Genomic DNA, 16,026 nt, shown 5'->3' with positions numbered 1-16,026 from the left:
CCAAGACATGTTATCGAAAAGGAAATCGAAGTACTCGGCGGAAAACCTCTCTACGGCCCTCTAAGCTGAAATCAACCCACTAGTAAATAAAGTTGTAGTACATGAATATCAAAAAAACCTCCAAGCCTAATCTATACCCAATGTACTCAAACCTTTTGAGTTCTAGCTACCAACAGGCTTCACGGAGACATATTTTTACTAGCTATCTGGATCCTGCAATTAGCTCCAAATTGCATCCGCCAATCAATGGTTTCTTCCAATGCTTCCCATATGCACCAAAATTTCTCTCAACACTCAGATTGGGTGAGGTAAGTGTTTGGACTAAGAACCTTTCAAGGGTGTGTAGATGGAGAGGTAGAAGTAAAAGAAAACTTTAGAGAAATGGTGTAGATGATTATGGGTATACAATCTCTAACTCTCAAGTGTGTAGCTTGGGTTTTCTCTCTCAAAAGTTCCTTGGAAAAAACTCCTTACAATTTGGTGGGTAATGAGAGCTTATATAGTGTTGGTAAAGGTATGAGAAAAAACACATTTAAAAAGCTCCAAGCAAAGAGTTTCATGGGTCACTCACGACTTGGCCTGAGTTGCGAAGTGACTTGCAAAATCTAGCCTAGCAAGAGACTCTTCAGATTCTAGCATGTGCTTCTCACGTGGCCTTTTATGGGTTGGCACTTATGAGCCAGTCATGAAATCTCCTTCTTCATAGAACTTCACCAAACTCTTACACACAATCCTTACATTAAATCCCACAAAAAATACAGGAAAATAATTGAACAATAATACAATCAATTTGACACATAATTAAAACCAACATAAAAACATTGTTGTAAATCACAACTTTACAATTTTTATACCCAACTAGGTGCACTATATATGTTCTAATTATCTAAGGCAAAATTAGCAACTTAAAAAGGATTTATAGGAATTGTGAAAAAAAAAGAAAGAGTTATCCTACATGTTCTGCTTCAACTGAATTGGCTATTTAAGTACTGGTTTCTTTTTTATTTTTAAAAAAGATATTAATTGTTAAAATATTTTTGTCCAGCTTGTTTATGTGATAAAGGAATGCAAATCCTCTATATCACTTTTTGTGTACCACTCTATATTCCACCAATCACTACTTATCATGTATATGATTGCTTTTCATTTTAAACTTCAGTTATTTTATAGGGAAAGTAAAATCAAAACATGGCATGCATGTAGTGATTGGTGGAACATAATGTGCTATACAAAAAGTGATACAGAGGTTTTTGTATTATTAGGTAAAGATAGCTTGACCCCAATTAATTAATTTAATTACCCAAGTTGATTAATTAGGTTCAATTGCATGTAAATTGTGGAGGCGCCAACAAATCACCAAATAAACTGAACAAGGTGATTTGTTGACAAATTGGGAAAACCTCGCAAGGCAAAAATCTCACCGGGTGATTTTAAGGTCACCACTCCCAAGAATCTACTAATCAACAATCAAGTTGTTACAAGTATAAGGAATCTTACCAACTAACCTTGGCCTATCCCGAAATACCAATTTACAGTTGAATTTTTGCTCCAATACCCAATTGGACTTGATCTTGTAGTAGCCTAGTTTCCCTTGATGCACAAACCTCCAATTTGACTAACCCTTTGCACAGATTCCAAGTAGGTGACTAACTCCAGCAACTTGAACAGATGTTATTGGTTGCAAAGTTCTTTACTTCATCAACAATGAAGATCTGGAAGTACTCGATTACAAAACTCTATGGCGTACAAATGCAGTAGCTTCACACAAAGAAAATAAGTCTCTTGGTCTCTGTATTCATGTGTGACGGCCTTTAAAATAAGCCTTCTATATGTCTAGGGTTGTGAGAAAAGAAACCTCAAACAAATATGCAAGGCTGAGCCGAATTTCAGATTTGAAAATTTTGAAATCATATTCTCAATAGATCGAGCTGTTATCAAGCTTCACATTAAGTCTCAATAGCAGGCTTCTGTCGAGCTATTTGTCAAGACTTAATGAACAACTTTTCTTTACTTGTTTCTTGAACCAATCTTCATGTCTTTAATACTTGACATGAACAACATATTTCTTGAAGTAATAAACCCATCTTAGATCTACCCAATTACAAGTAAAGTGCATTTTGTTAAAGGACTAGCCAATTACACAAAATATGACCCTAACAGTATTCGTGATAAAGGGTGTGAGTTTGTGTTTTGAGGCTAGTTTCATCTTGAAAGTTTCAAAGTCTTTTAAAAATAAAAAGTGACACAAATGCTATCAAATAATATTATTTCAAAAATCTATAGGCATATGTTTTCTAGAACACTTATAATTTTAGAAAATTTATGGACATTCCAAAACATGTGTGTATGTGGTGTACTTGAACATGTTTGTGTGATTTTTTACTTTTATTTTTATTACTTAGATAATTGGATAACAAGCTCCTTAGGGTGGGAAAATTATGAATTTAAAGAAACAATTTTTAACATACCTCAAAGTTACATTATTTTTCGAATAATTACCAAAGTTACAATAAAATGTCACTATATCCCATGATGTGCATGACATTGAATAAAACATCATGGATCCATGATAATTTAAAATATGACAAATGGAATGGGAGCATTTTGGCCACTTTGTCATGTTCAATCAATTCAAAGTAGCTATTTTTCTTATCTTCACTTCTCTTTTCTCCTTGTGGAATTTCATACTATCTATTAGTTTCCCTTGAAACAATGTTATCAGAATTGAATAAATGAAACTTCCCTATCTTTTTCCAAAGTCCCTAACTTGATATGAACTAAATTTAAAGATGAATTTATTAATCTTTTTTTTTTTTTTTTTAATGATGGATACTTTTTTTGGGAGGGGGGGGGGGGGGGTGGGCGAACGAGGAGCGGGGTAAGATAGATTCTATAGGTTTGGAAAAAAGACACCAATTTGTTTTGGTGTAAGCAAGATTCAAATTTAAGTCGCTTATTTGAGAATATGAATTCTTTCCAATTAAGCTAATTGAAACTCTTTTTTTTTTTATCTTTTTTTCTTTTCAAAATTGGATAAGGTGATGGGAAGGGAATTAATACTCTAGATATTTTCGTTGGAAACACAAGAAAATATCAATTAAGTAAAAAAGTTTTTAATGAATTTAATAACTATTTAGAAAGCTATTTGAGGGTGAAAGGAAGTATCATAACAACATTAGGCGAACTTTTTGTTCAACAAATGATCGATCTTGATTTCACTTTACCAAAAATCTCTAGACTTGCATAGTGATAGTATTTATCAGACTTTATCTTTGATTACACCACATGATTATAAATGACATTGAAAACAATAACCTTAAAACTTTGTCATTGCATGTAAACTTTTGTAGAGATTACAAGAAAATTTGTTGAGGAATTAGCCAACACCTAAAATTCCTAAAACTTTCCCATGTAAATTAGTCGATTGACATATCAAATGCTTTGCATTTAAAATTGAGTTGATTGACTTGATTCACCTAATTGAATTGATGAGCAAGTTGGATTTAAGTTGTCTCCTACATCCCCTAGTGATGATAGGAAAGGCTTGGATGGCATTTGTGAGTATTCAACTCCTCCTTCAAGCATTTCTACAACTTTATTCATTGAAGGTCGATCACTAGGCTTCATTTGTATGCACCATAATGCAACTATGATCATCGTCTTAATTTTTTCCTTCTCCCCCTCTATTGAATTTTCCATTACTATGCCATTTCCTTCGCAAACTTGGTCTTAGACCCAAGTTGGAAAGTAAATTTGGCTTGAGTGGTCTGCAAATGCATTAAAGTTCTTTCTTCTACTTGCCATTTCCAATAATAACATGCCGAAACTATAAACATCAGCTTTATAGGAGACGCCTCCAATGTTCTTATAGAACAACTCTGGAGCCATATATCCCAGTGTTCCTTTTGCAGCAGTTAAAGAAACTATGCTATCTTTTGGAGGATACAGCTTTGCTAGCCTGAAATCAGAAACTTTTGGGATGAAGTTCTCATCAAGAAGAATGTTATGAGGCTTGATATCAAAATGTAGAATTTGCATGTCACATCCTTGATGTAGATATTCAATCCCACGACCTACTCCAAGAGAAATCTCATATATTTTCTCAATATTTAAGGGGATAATTCTTTCTTGAGAAAAAATGTATCTATCGAGAGAACCATTAGGCATGAATTCATATATAAGAGCATGCTTTAGTCCCTCAATACAAAAGCCAATGAGTTGCATAACATTTGTGTGGTGAACACTTCCAATTGTTGCAACTTCACTAATAAATTCTTGGCCATTGGCTTTGGACTTATCCAACATCTTTATAGCTACAAGATGACCACTTTGAAGCTTTCCTTTGAATACAGAGCCATAGCCTCCTTCCAATTTCTTCGCGAAACCGTTGGTCATCTTCCTTAGTTCTGGGTAGGAGTACCTTATGGGAATGAGGTTATTGTGGGTTTGCAAAAAATCTTCATGAATAGCATCATACATTGACAAATTCCTCCTACCCCATTTATAAATTAAAAATGCAACCACAAATGGAGTCCCAAATAAAACTTTTAGTGCAAGGTGTATCACTGCAGGATCATCATCAAAAAACCCATTAGAAATGAGTGATGTTGCTACACCGTTATCAACTAGTTGCTTCCTTTTGCTACAAAGTGAATCACTGCATGCTAAATTCTTTTTATTAAGCTTGAATAGGCTTTGTTTCAAGTGTAGTATTTTTATCTTGTCTCCACTACTAAATTATTTATGATAACTTACATAATTTCTCCTATTTTTGAGGTTGGTTTCAAATTAAATATACAAAATTTAAAATTTTAATCGTGGGGACTAGAAGAATCCCCATGTAGGCCTTAGGCCCAATTATGGATTGGGCCACGGGAGCAAATTGGGCCAAGCCTGTATGTTTGAGAGAAGTCCTAGAATACAACAGGTTGTGAGAAAGAGGAAGCTGAACCATTCCCGTGGAAAAAGTAAGGTGCCAACTTACCCGAGGTATGCTATACGGATAATCCACATATGACTTCCAAAAGATTCCTAGAACCACAGGAAAGTTCTAAAACATATAAGAAGGTTGAAGATCTTTATCTCCACATTAATGATAGGGCTCTTACCTCACCTCTGCCGCATTAAATACAAGTAAAACAGCCTAAACAGTACAAACAACCCCCAAAAGTCAAGAGTTCCAAGATAATGGTGGGGAGGAATCCGATAAAATTGAAAAAAATATCCCTCAGGCTCTAGCAAGCAACAGGATAGTTGTTGTGATAAGAGCAATGATTGAAGCTATAAAAGGGGGTGGAGAGGCAAAAGATAAAGGATCTGTTAGGTTCTAAGGAATTAGGAACTAATGTATTAGAACTTTAATGTGTAATGTTGGCAAACCATGTTCAAAACATTTAGTCTAGATTTAGGCTGCTCAAAGTGTGTTTTTGTATAAAGTTGGAATCGAGTGTAGTGCAGGATTAATTGTGTAAATTTGCAAAGCTCGATCGATCGAAAATTAGACTTGATCGATCGAAGCTCGTGCAGATTGTTTTTCTATAGAATTTTCCAACTCAGCCCAAGCCCATATGACGTGTAGGGTTTTATGTTTTGCCTTAGATATAAAAGGAAAAAACCCTAGCCACGTTTTATGGTGGTTATTTATGCAATGTGTATGAATCTCTTATGAGATCTAGAGGTGTTTGCCTTCATACATACTTAGGGTTATCAAGATCAAGATTGATGTCGAGAACTTGGTGATTGTTTCAGTTGCTGCATAAAGAGTTTAAAGAAAACACAAGTGGGAGTACTTGTGGTTGCTGCGAATCCAAGAAAAAAATAGTTTGTGAACTCGGAGTTGTCACGTGGTCGTGGTAGTAAGTTTTATACTCAAGGTAGCAATAGGATGTTAGTGGTCTAAGTCGCTATTGTAAAACTTCAATTCTTTCATAGTGGATCTGTTTTATCTTAAAGATAGCTAGGTTAAATCCTCCCCAGGTTTTTTACCAGTTTGGTTTTTCTAGGTTATCATATCGTTGTGTTCTTTATTTTCCACACTGTTTCAATGATATGATTTATCTGTGTTAACCTAGATCTATATAATTTACCTAAGTTAATCACTTGGTTAGATAACTAGATTAATTTGTTTGTGTTTAAAGGGTCTAAAAATGTACAAGTGGTATCAGAGTGGGTTAGCTCTAGTATTTAGATCCTTTGATCTAAGAGTTGATCCTTGACCCCTGTTGTCATGGAACACGGTCACTCTCTTGTGATCCCACCTCACTTTGATAGAAACAACTATGCCTACTGGAAAGTAAGGACAAAAGCATTCCTGAAATCTATTGATGAGAGAGTTTGGAATTCCGTTGAATACGGATAGGAGAAGCCCATTACTCCAGTTAGTGAGTGGCAAACTTCTCAGAAAGAAGCAGCTGCTTTTAATAGCAAAGTCATGAATGCTATTTTTAATGCTGTTTCTATGGAGGAATCTTTAATGTTGAGGTTGCTCATATTGCATGGAATATTCTCCAAACTGTGCATGAAGGCACAAAGGAAGTTAAGATTAACAAATTGCAGCAGTTAACTACTAGATTTGAAAGTATTAGAATGTCCGTCGATGAATTCTATGCTAAATTGAATGATATTGTTAACTCTGCTTATAATTTGGGTGAAATCTATGATCAACCTAAAATTGTTAGGAAGATACTTAGATCCTTGACTGAGGACTTTAGACCCAAAGTGACTGCCATAACTAAGAGCAACGATGTGGATTCTATCCCTGTTGATGAACTTGTAAGATCTCTCCAGTCCTATGAGTTAGACCTACCCAAGACAAACAAATCAAAATTAATGGCTCTTAAATCAGTTGATGATGTTGAAGGGAATGGATTTGATGACGAAATCTCTGCTACAGAGATTGCTTACCTTGTCAAGAACTTTAGAAACTTTCTTAGGAACAATAACAGAAGGAAAAGAGGTAAAAACAATGTTGAACCTAGAAATTTTAGGAAGAATGAACCCACTAAGGTGAACAATAATGAAAAACCTAAAGAGAAAGTAAGTCAAACCTCTAATAATTCTATGGGTCAACAATGTTTTGGTTGTCAAGGGTATGGTCATGTGAAATCAAAATGTCCTACATTCTTGAGATCAAAGAGTAAGGCTATGGCTGTAACCCTTAGTGATGATGAAGTTTCTGATAATGAGTTTGGTAGTGATGAGGATGGAAACTTCATTGCTTTCACAGCTACTGCTGTAGTTGATGAAAGTGTTGTGGTTGATGAGAACCCTTTTGATGGGGAACTCTTTGAGAATGCTGATTTGCAAGAAGTCTATAATAAGTTTTGCAAGGTTGTTGCAAAGGATGCTATGAATATTGATTTAGGCTTATAGAAAATTGCTTCTCTTGAACTTGATAAGAAGAATTTGCTCTTGAAATTGTTTGATGCTAATGAATTGCTTGATAAGGTGAAAACTGAGAACATGTTGTTGCTTGATAAAGTTAAAAATTTGGAACTTGAATTATCTGTTGCTAGAGAACCATCGAATAGGTCTACTAATTCTAAACTTGAACACATATTGAGTATTCAAAAGTTTCCCTTAGACAAAACTGGTCTAGGTTTTGAAGATAGCATCTTTGTGCCTAAGAATCATTCCACAAATTTTGTTTTTTCTTCTGAGCCTCCCATGAGTGAGATTGTCGAACCAACAGAAGTTACACCTCCTAGGAAGATTAGGGTTGATCTCAAAGAGTCTAAACCTAAGACTCCTAACCCTCCTAAGGACAAGTTGCATGATAGACCTGCATGGGTTTGTCATTTTTGTGGAAAGTCTGAGCACACTCGTCCAAACTGTTTCAAGTTCCAAGCTGCTAAGTGAGCAAATAAGCCAAAAGTACCTATGCCTCAAGCACAAGATTCTATGGTACTTATTGGTGAATTGGTAAAGGCTTTAAACGTTTATTCCAATCCTGGAGTTGTTTAGCATTCTAATATGAATAATAACTCCAATGCAAGAGTTGTATCTCAAAAGTTTTGGATGTAAAAAGCTCGATCTAATTGAGTCTTTCTGACATGGTCCTTGTGCTTCATCTCTCTATTCTTTATGACCATTCCTCTTTATTGTTTTACTTTCTTTGTTCTCTTCTAGGATTTGCATTGCATAACATTCATGCATTCCATACTAGGTTATTTTTGTTATTCTTTTTTAAAATAAAAATAAAATAAAATAAAATAAAAAAAGAGGAAAAGGGAAGAAAAATGTGTTTTGCATTATTTTCTTGGATTTGAAATCAAGGTTAGCCATATTATCTTTACATAACATATTTATGTACCTTGTTTAGCTTGGATGAGCTTATTTTATTGCACTTTACTAGTTTGAACTTTGTAGTGCATGTTGTGTGGGAGTTGTTTATAGTTTTTGATCACATGATCTTGATCTTGAAGTCACATGCGTTTGATTGTTGAACTTGAACTTAATGAGAAATGCATAAATAATCATCTCACCACTGTTTACTAGCCAATCATGAACACCTTAGTGCATATCATAAAATTTTGTACTCAAGAAAGTGTAGCACATGCACAAAAAAAAAATAAGGTGTAGCCTCAGATTAAATGCTAAAATTGGTGTGTACATTATTGGACTATAATTACTTCACAATCAAATAAAATTGGTGTGCACATTATCTTGGCTATTTTAATAAGTTTCAAATCAAATAAAATTGGTGTGTACATTATGAGGCAAATCAAGAAACTTACATGATTGCAAGCTTTTATTCTAGGATATGTGAGAGTTATATGATGTACCTCTTTAGGTGATTGTCTCTTTCAAATTTATGTGATGAATTTTGTAGAAATTGTGATTGATCACTATTTACTTATCACCTCACATGTATCTCAAGTTTTTATTAGTTGCACACACTACACAAGTTACTCTTTGCTAAACTTAGTACATTATATTGTGTGTGATCTTATTGTGGCCATCCAAGATTAAAAATTTCTTGATTTTAATGCAAAATGTGTTTAAAGTTTGAGATTTTAGGACAAATTGATTGAAAATCTTGTTTTTGGAAGATCTGGGTTAAATTCAAGCGTTTTTGAATAACTTTTCATCCCATACTCTTGCATTTTATTCACAAAACATTGTGCTTTGAGGAGTTTTTACATTAAAATGCTCTGTTTTTCAAAATTTTGATTTTTCCAGATTTTTGATCAATCAAACCTGTTGCTTGACTGATCAAAATTGTGATTAAAAATTTGGTTTGAATTTTCCTAACTCGATCGCTACTCGATTGATGTTGGATCGATCGATCGAACCTATTTTTCAACCGATCGAAAATTGTTCAAAGAGTTTTTTAAAACATAAGCTTTTCACGTGTTCTTCACTCTTTCAAAATTTTTCAAAAAGCTTTTTGGCTCTCTCTCTTCGACCAATCCAACTCAAGCAAATTTTTGTCGTTTTTCCCTCAATTTTTTCTCAAGGTTTTTGTCGTCTAACACCAATAAGACCTTTTTACCCTTTCCTTTTTAGTGTAATCTCATTTTTCATGCATTTAAGGGAAAATTTCAAACTTATAGGAATTTGGGGTTTTTTATTTTTGAGATGTTTTTTGTCCAAATTGATCAATGTGTAAACAGGTTCTTCATGGTTTAATTTGATCAATTTGATGAATTGGGAAGATTTTGAAACTCTAGGGCTTAAAACAACCCGAATTGGGGATTTTGTTCAATTAAGCTTAATCTAGTGAAATTGGCTTGTGTTATTGATTTATTTTGTCATTATATACTGTTATCTAACTTGTGTAATGATAAATTGATCAATTTGTTGGGTTTTTTGAAAGTGGGTTTTCAAAATTTGGGGTTTTTGTTATAAACTCTATGTTCAAGCCAATTTTGTGTTTTTAAAGTCTAATTGAGTTGTTCTCAATGCATTAGAGCATGCATCATGTGTTAATACTATTCATGCATCATATAAATTTTTTATTTTTTTATTTTTTTGTTGTGCTTTAACCATGTCTAATGTAGTCTGCCCTTGGTTTTTTTTCTTTCTTTTTTCTTTTCTCTCTTTTCCATCTATCCTTTCCAATCCTTAGCATCATGGTTAAGAAGACTAGAGCCCATAGAACATCCACCTCCTCTTCTACTCCATCTTTTGATAGTGAGAGGTTTCTTAGTGAGAAAAACCAGGAGACATATGAGAAGTTGAACATTCTTAGATCTGTGTGGGCTGAGAGAAAAGTTATTTTAGATGAGCTTGACCCAATCATTTGGAGAAATTTTGAGCGTAGGGGCTAGTTGCCTTTGATGGATATAGACGATCCTCCTCCGGCTACCTTGATTAGAGAGTTCTACTCGAACCTCTCTGTCCACTCCAATGATTCCAACACTCAGTTTGTGAAGAGTTAGATACGAGGTGAAGAGTATGTCATTACTCCTTCGGTAGTGGCCTCTGCTCTTGGGGTGCCTAAGGTACAATAGCCTGTGTACCCTTATGATGAGTCACCTCCACTTGATGACATTATGTCATATCTGACTGGTACTTCCATTCAGTGGGGTACTGATCTTCAAATCACTTCTCATGAGTTGACCGAGATTCATTACTTGTTTTTTCAGATTTCTTGCCATTCTATCTGGCCCATCTCTCACTTGCACACCATTCCTATCGAGAGATGTGCATTTTTGTATGTCCTTGTGACAGATGCTCCTATGAGTTTTCCTTATCTTTTCATTCGATCCTTGATTGAGGTTCATAGGAGTGGTTTTTCTACTCATGTTCTTTTCTTCCCGGTTTTTATTCATCGGATTTTATTGCATTTTGGTTTAGATGAGTTTCTTGCTTCTGAGTCTGTACACATTATAACTTCTATAGGTGCCACCTTCTTTAGGCAAAGAGCTGCTCAGATGCGAGCTAGCTCTAAACGCCCTAGAGTTGAGTCTTCTTTGGGTGTTGCAACTCTTCCTCCTCCTTCTTCAAGCGATTTGACTGTCGATGAGTATGTTGATCCAACTGTTGCTGCTGCTCCTCCACCTTCTACTTCGGATGATTCTAGCATTCGTCGCATGTTGGACACTGTCATGACTGTTCAGGTGGCTCATGGTTAGCTTTTCGTGGATGTACTCACAGAGCTTCAAGCTTTGCATGCAAATTTGGCAAGCTTTAGACGGTCACCTCCGCCACCTCCTTTTGATGATGAGTCTTGATTGCCCTTTGGCAATTCGTCACAAAAAGGGGAAGTACATATGGATGGCAATAGGGGGAGATTTTTTGTTTAAGAGCTTTGGAGCTTTAGATTGTATCTAGATGCTTCACATTGTACATTTTTTTTTGGCTCATGATGTCTTTATTTTTTATGAGTTGTATATGATAGGGGGAGACATTATGTTCTTATTTCTGTTTCTTGTTTCACATTGTGCTACATTGGCTGTTAATTATATTTATGAGGTTATTCATGATATATATCTTTTATTTTATGTTATGTGAATCAAAAATTTATTTTGTTTTACTTGTATTTTCCACACATGCGTTTATGTATTTGTTGAGTGTTTCAGGAATATACAGGTTGATTCAGTCGTGCTGCTGTCTACACTTGCAACTGATAGATAATAGTTAGGTTGAATTGTTTTTGGTTGGCAATTATATTTTAATGGGCTGTTTTTGTAACTTTGAGCATTTTGTTTTATTATGTATTTTGTCACATATTGCCAAAGGGGGAGTTTGTTAGGTTCTAAGGAATTAGGAACTAATGTATTAGAATTTTAATGTGTAATGTTGGCAAACCATGATCAAAACATTTAGTCTAGATTTAAGCTATTCAAAGTGTGTTTTTGTGTAAAGTTGGAATCAAGTGTACTGCAGGATTTATTGTGTAAATCTGCAAAACTCAATCGATCGAAAATTAGACTCGATCGATCGAAGCTCGTGCAAATTGTTTTTCTGCAAAGTTTTCCAACTCAGCCCAAGCCCATATGACGTGTAGGGTTTTATGTTTTGCCTTAAGTATAAAAGGAAAAACCCTAACCACGTTTTATGGTAGTTGTTTATGTTGTGTGTATGAATCTCTTGTGATATCTAAAGGTGTTTGTCTTCATACATACTTAGAGTTATCAAGATCGAGATTGATGTCGAGAACTTGGTGATTGTTTCAGTTGCTACGTAAAGAGCGTAAAGAAAATACAAGTGGGAGTACTTGTGGTTGCTGTGAATCCAAGAAAGAAGTAGTCTGTGGACTCGAAGTTGTCACGTGGTCTTGGTAGTAAGTTTTCTACTCGATGTACGTAGCAATAGGATGTTAGTAGTCTAAGTCGCTATTGTAAAACTTCAATTCTTTCATAATGGATCTATTTTACCTTGAGGATAGTTAGGTTAAATCCTTCTCAGGTTTTTTACCGGTTTGGTTTTCCTGGGTTATCATATTGTTGTGTTCTTTATTTTCTGCACTGTTTCAATGATATGATTTATCTATGTTAAACTAGATCTGTATAATTTACCTAAGTTAATCACTTGGTTAAATAACTAGGTTAATCTGTTTGTGTTTAAGGGGTCTAAAAACATACAGAATCTGAAAAAGAAAGGAGGCAACCTAGGGCAAATGAGAGAGTACAAAGCACCACAGGTACAGGTGAGGGTAGAGAAAATTGTACTAGTGATACCATTGTAATATGTTTTTTGTCAATGAAACCAATTGTTTGAGCTTCCCATTATAGAGTGATTATTCCCTGTCGTACAATTATAAATAAATTGTGTGAGACTTATTAGCTCTATTTCTTGGAGGTCCACGGGGGACTAGTTTTAATCAGCCCACAATAATTGAAACAATAAACTTTTTAAATCAATTCACTTTGCCCCCTCATTGAATTATTATTAACAAAAACTAACGGAAATTCATCTAACTTATATTTAAAACGTTTATAGATATCACAAATGCTTCCATGTGAATCATATAAAACATTTAGCTCAAAAGAACTTTCAAAATTATTTTAGATAATCCTAGCAAATAAATACAATCTAATGACGAACTGAACATTTTGTGAGGGTCTTTTTTTTTTTTTTTTTTTCTGTTTATAAAATATCACTTTGAGTTGATGTGTGACGGGTCTTTATGCACAATTTATTTGATTTTTCAGAACATTTAGTTGACAATGATCTTTTTGAGGGACAATTTGAAACAATTTAAAATAATGTAGGACTTTAATTGAAACTTTTCAAACAATAGGATTAAATTTAAATTCACACTGATTTGAACTATAAAGAGAATTGTGTAAAGGTTGGCCAATTATTCTTCATCCTTCGTTTTAAACGAAATGATCTTCCAAAAGGAAAGAGGAAGGTAAGAAGTTCTTACTGATGAGGAGGATCAGAGAAGGAGTAATAAAAGCGTAGGGCACAGCTGAAAAGGAAAAAACGAATATCCATTAAAATCAAAAGAAGTTAAAGGCCAGATTAGAAACTCATGTATACATAAACAGCTAAACTTTTAACATTATCAATTGTGCCATACTTAGATTTTTTCTACACCTCTATGCATGGTAGATGAGAAAGAATCTCATGCATCAATATCTTCCTCTTATAGTAATAAGTTCAAAGATTCTGTGGTTCACATACTATATATATGGCAAGGAGTATACATATATTCAGTACTTCAGATTAGGGGCGACTCTACATAGAGTCCAGGATGGTTGTAAACTGAAGTTACAAGTCCATTCAATATATATATATATATATATATATATTTTATTGGATATGAATTTAAAAATTCTAACGTTTAATTACATTTTCTTCTTATATCCCTCATATTTACAAAATTTTAAGAATATTAAAGATTAATAACTAGGTCATCAATCAAATGTTTAAATTTTGAGTTTATTATACATAAAAAATAAGTTTATGGATCGAATAGTAAATAATATCCAATTGACATGAAATTCGGCATGTGTTTTAAGAACACAGAGAACATGTAATTCAATGGTTAGATTTTCAAAATATTTAGCAATATTAATTTTTTTAGTGAGAGTTATTACTTTAGGCTACAATTAAGTTTGTAGTCAAATTTTATCCTTAAACTTTGGTCTCCTTAACAATATATTACGGTCTTTACAAATAAAAAGAAAAAGTTTAAGAAATATTTTATTTGACTAAACTTTTGAATATATATAGCTTGCAACATTGATAATAAGACATTTTTTTTTGGGAGAAGATTGATAATGAGACTATCATGTAAAGATTTCAAAATATAAAAATTTGTAGAGAGAAATTGTAAGATTTTATGTGTTTGTGTGTGTGTGTGTGTTTTTTTTTGTTTTTTGTTATCAATGTGTGAAGCTTTCTTTTTATTAGATTTTGTATAAGTTAAGTTTTTTAATAATCACCCTCAGATAATTATTGCAAGTAATTTTTGCTTCAACTTGGCTTGAACTTTGATTAAAGCCATCTCAACAAACAAGAATTTCAATAGTACTCGATCGTTTTTGTTTTTCTCATAGTTTTTGAGATCTAAATGAAGGGGTAAAGGTGGAGATCAAGCACATGGTTACTCTTGTGTTATCATGCATCAAGCACTCACAAAAAATTTAAATCCTTAATTGCCTATGTATCTTACGTTGTAAAAAAAATAATAAATAAAAATAAAAAACTTGTGCCGATACCTTACCTATGCATACAAATTTTCCTTGTTGCGTGCAAAATCTGTTCAGTCTGTCAAAGATTCCTGCTTTAACAAAGAAAACGAATATCATCAGCTTTTGGGGAAGAAAAAAAAATTGGGGAAATACAGGAAAATAATGCTGAACATGTTATTTAAATTAGAAACAGGAAAGTGTTGTGGCCTTTATCGTATTATTTACTCATCATTGAACTCACCGAAGCATTGAACATGGTTCGTGTCATTGAGGTTGCAATAATTGTACTTTCTTTCGCAAAAACTTTTACGATTACCTCCGAGCCATGAAATCTCAAAACCATATACCAATTCATTGTGGACATCTTTACAGGATACATTATGGTCATCATTTCTTGGCCACGATGTCCGAGTTATCTTCTCTACTTGGCACGAGTCAGTCACTTCGGTTGCATTCGTTTTACCAACTTTAACATATCTATACCTCTTGGAACGAGATATATAATTAGAAGAGTTGTCGATGCAAGTAGAAGTGTCCAAATAGTAAGGAGAATTCACTGGTTTATCACAGCTCATGAAAACCACATTCCTTGATAGTTCAGGATTCCCATACTCCATATTTGAATTCATCCACTGATACTCATACGGCTCCGACTTTGCTAACTTCGGCTGATAAGTGGTATATTTAGAGTGATATCCATTACTGAAATTATAGCGATATAAGTAATAACTCGGGGTGGTGGAGAAGTAATTGTCGTTGTGTCTACCAGAGTCTGCAACCCTGATTGTGTAGTTATTATAATTGATTTTTTGTACGTGGTATTTTCCAGCAAATAAGTGTAACACCGATCGATTGTTCTCACATGACAGTTGATACCTTGAGTCCCCGCAGATTTCTGGATCGCTCTTCAATCGAAAAGAAAAGCTTATGTTGGGGATATTGCCACAGGAAGAAGGGGGACAGTAATGATCATTAGCACTGAGTGTTTCATGGACTAGTGCAAGAGCAATAAGGGCTGTGAGTCCTGCACTGAATGTCAATCCTCTTACCATTGGAGGTAGAGAGGAATTTTTTGCACTAGTACATACTAGAAAACTTCCATAGCTAGCTGTGGATGAAGATAATATGAACTTGTTTTTGTGGTCATGATGAAAAGTATTATCTTCTACAAGAAAGTAACAAGTAGTTTCCACTCAAATAGATGAACGAAAGTTCGTGGAAGTGGGATAATATCAACATCAAGAACACAACAAAAATTTCTTGGTGTTAGTACATGCGTCATCTTGATAAATTATTTGAGAGTGATTAAGTCAAATTTGGTCTCTGACATGAACTTAGATTTGAAGACGTAACAGCATGCTTATTGTTAGTATCTATGATCAGATCTGTTAGCATACATTGTATATATCCTTGAATCACGAGAGAGTTTGGCTAT

General features: G+C 34.1%; 1 pseudogene; it reads right to left on the bottom strand.

Moving 5' to 3' along the window:
* Positions 1-3,447: 3,447 nt before the first annotated feature.
* Positions 3,448-15,706, bottom strand: LOC126722409 (cysteine-rich receptor-like protein kinase 27; annotated as a pseudogene).
* Positions 15,707-16,026: the final 320 nt, after the last annotated feature.

Source organism: Quercus robur, chromosome 4 (genome assembly GCF_932294415.1).
Source record: "Quercus robur chromosome 4, dhQueRobu3.1, whole genome shotgun sequence".
NCBI classification, from domain to species: domain Eukaryota; kingdom Viridiplantae; phylum Streptophyta; class Magnoliopsida; order Fagales; family Fagaceae; genus Quercus; species Quercus robur.
The sequence above is the reverse complement of the archived record's forward strand: the minus strand, read 5'-3'. Positions and strand labels throughout refer to the sequence as shown.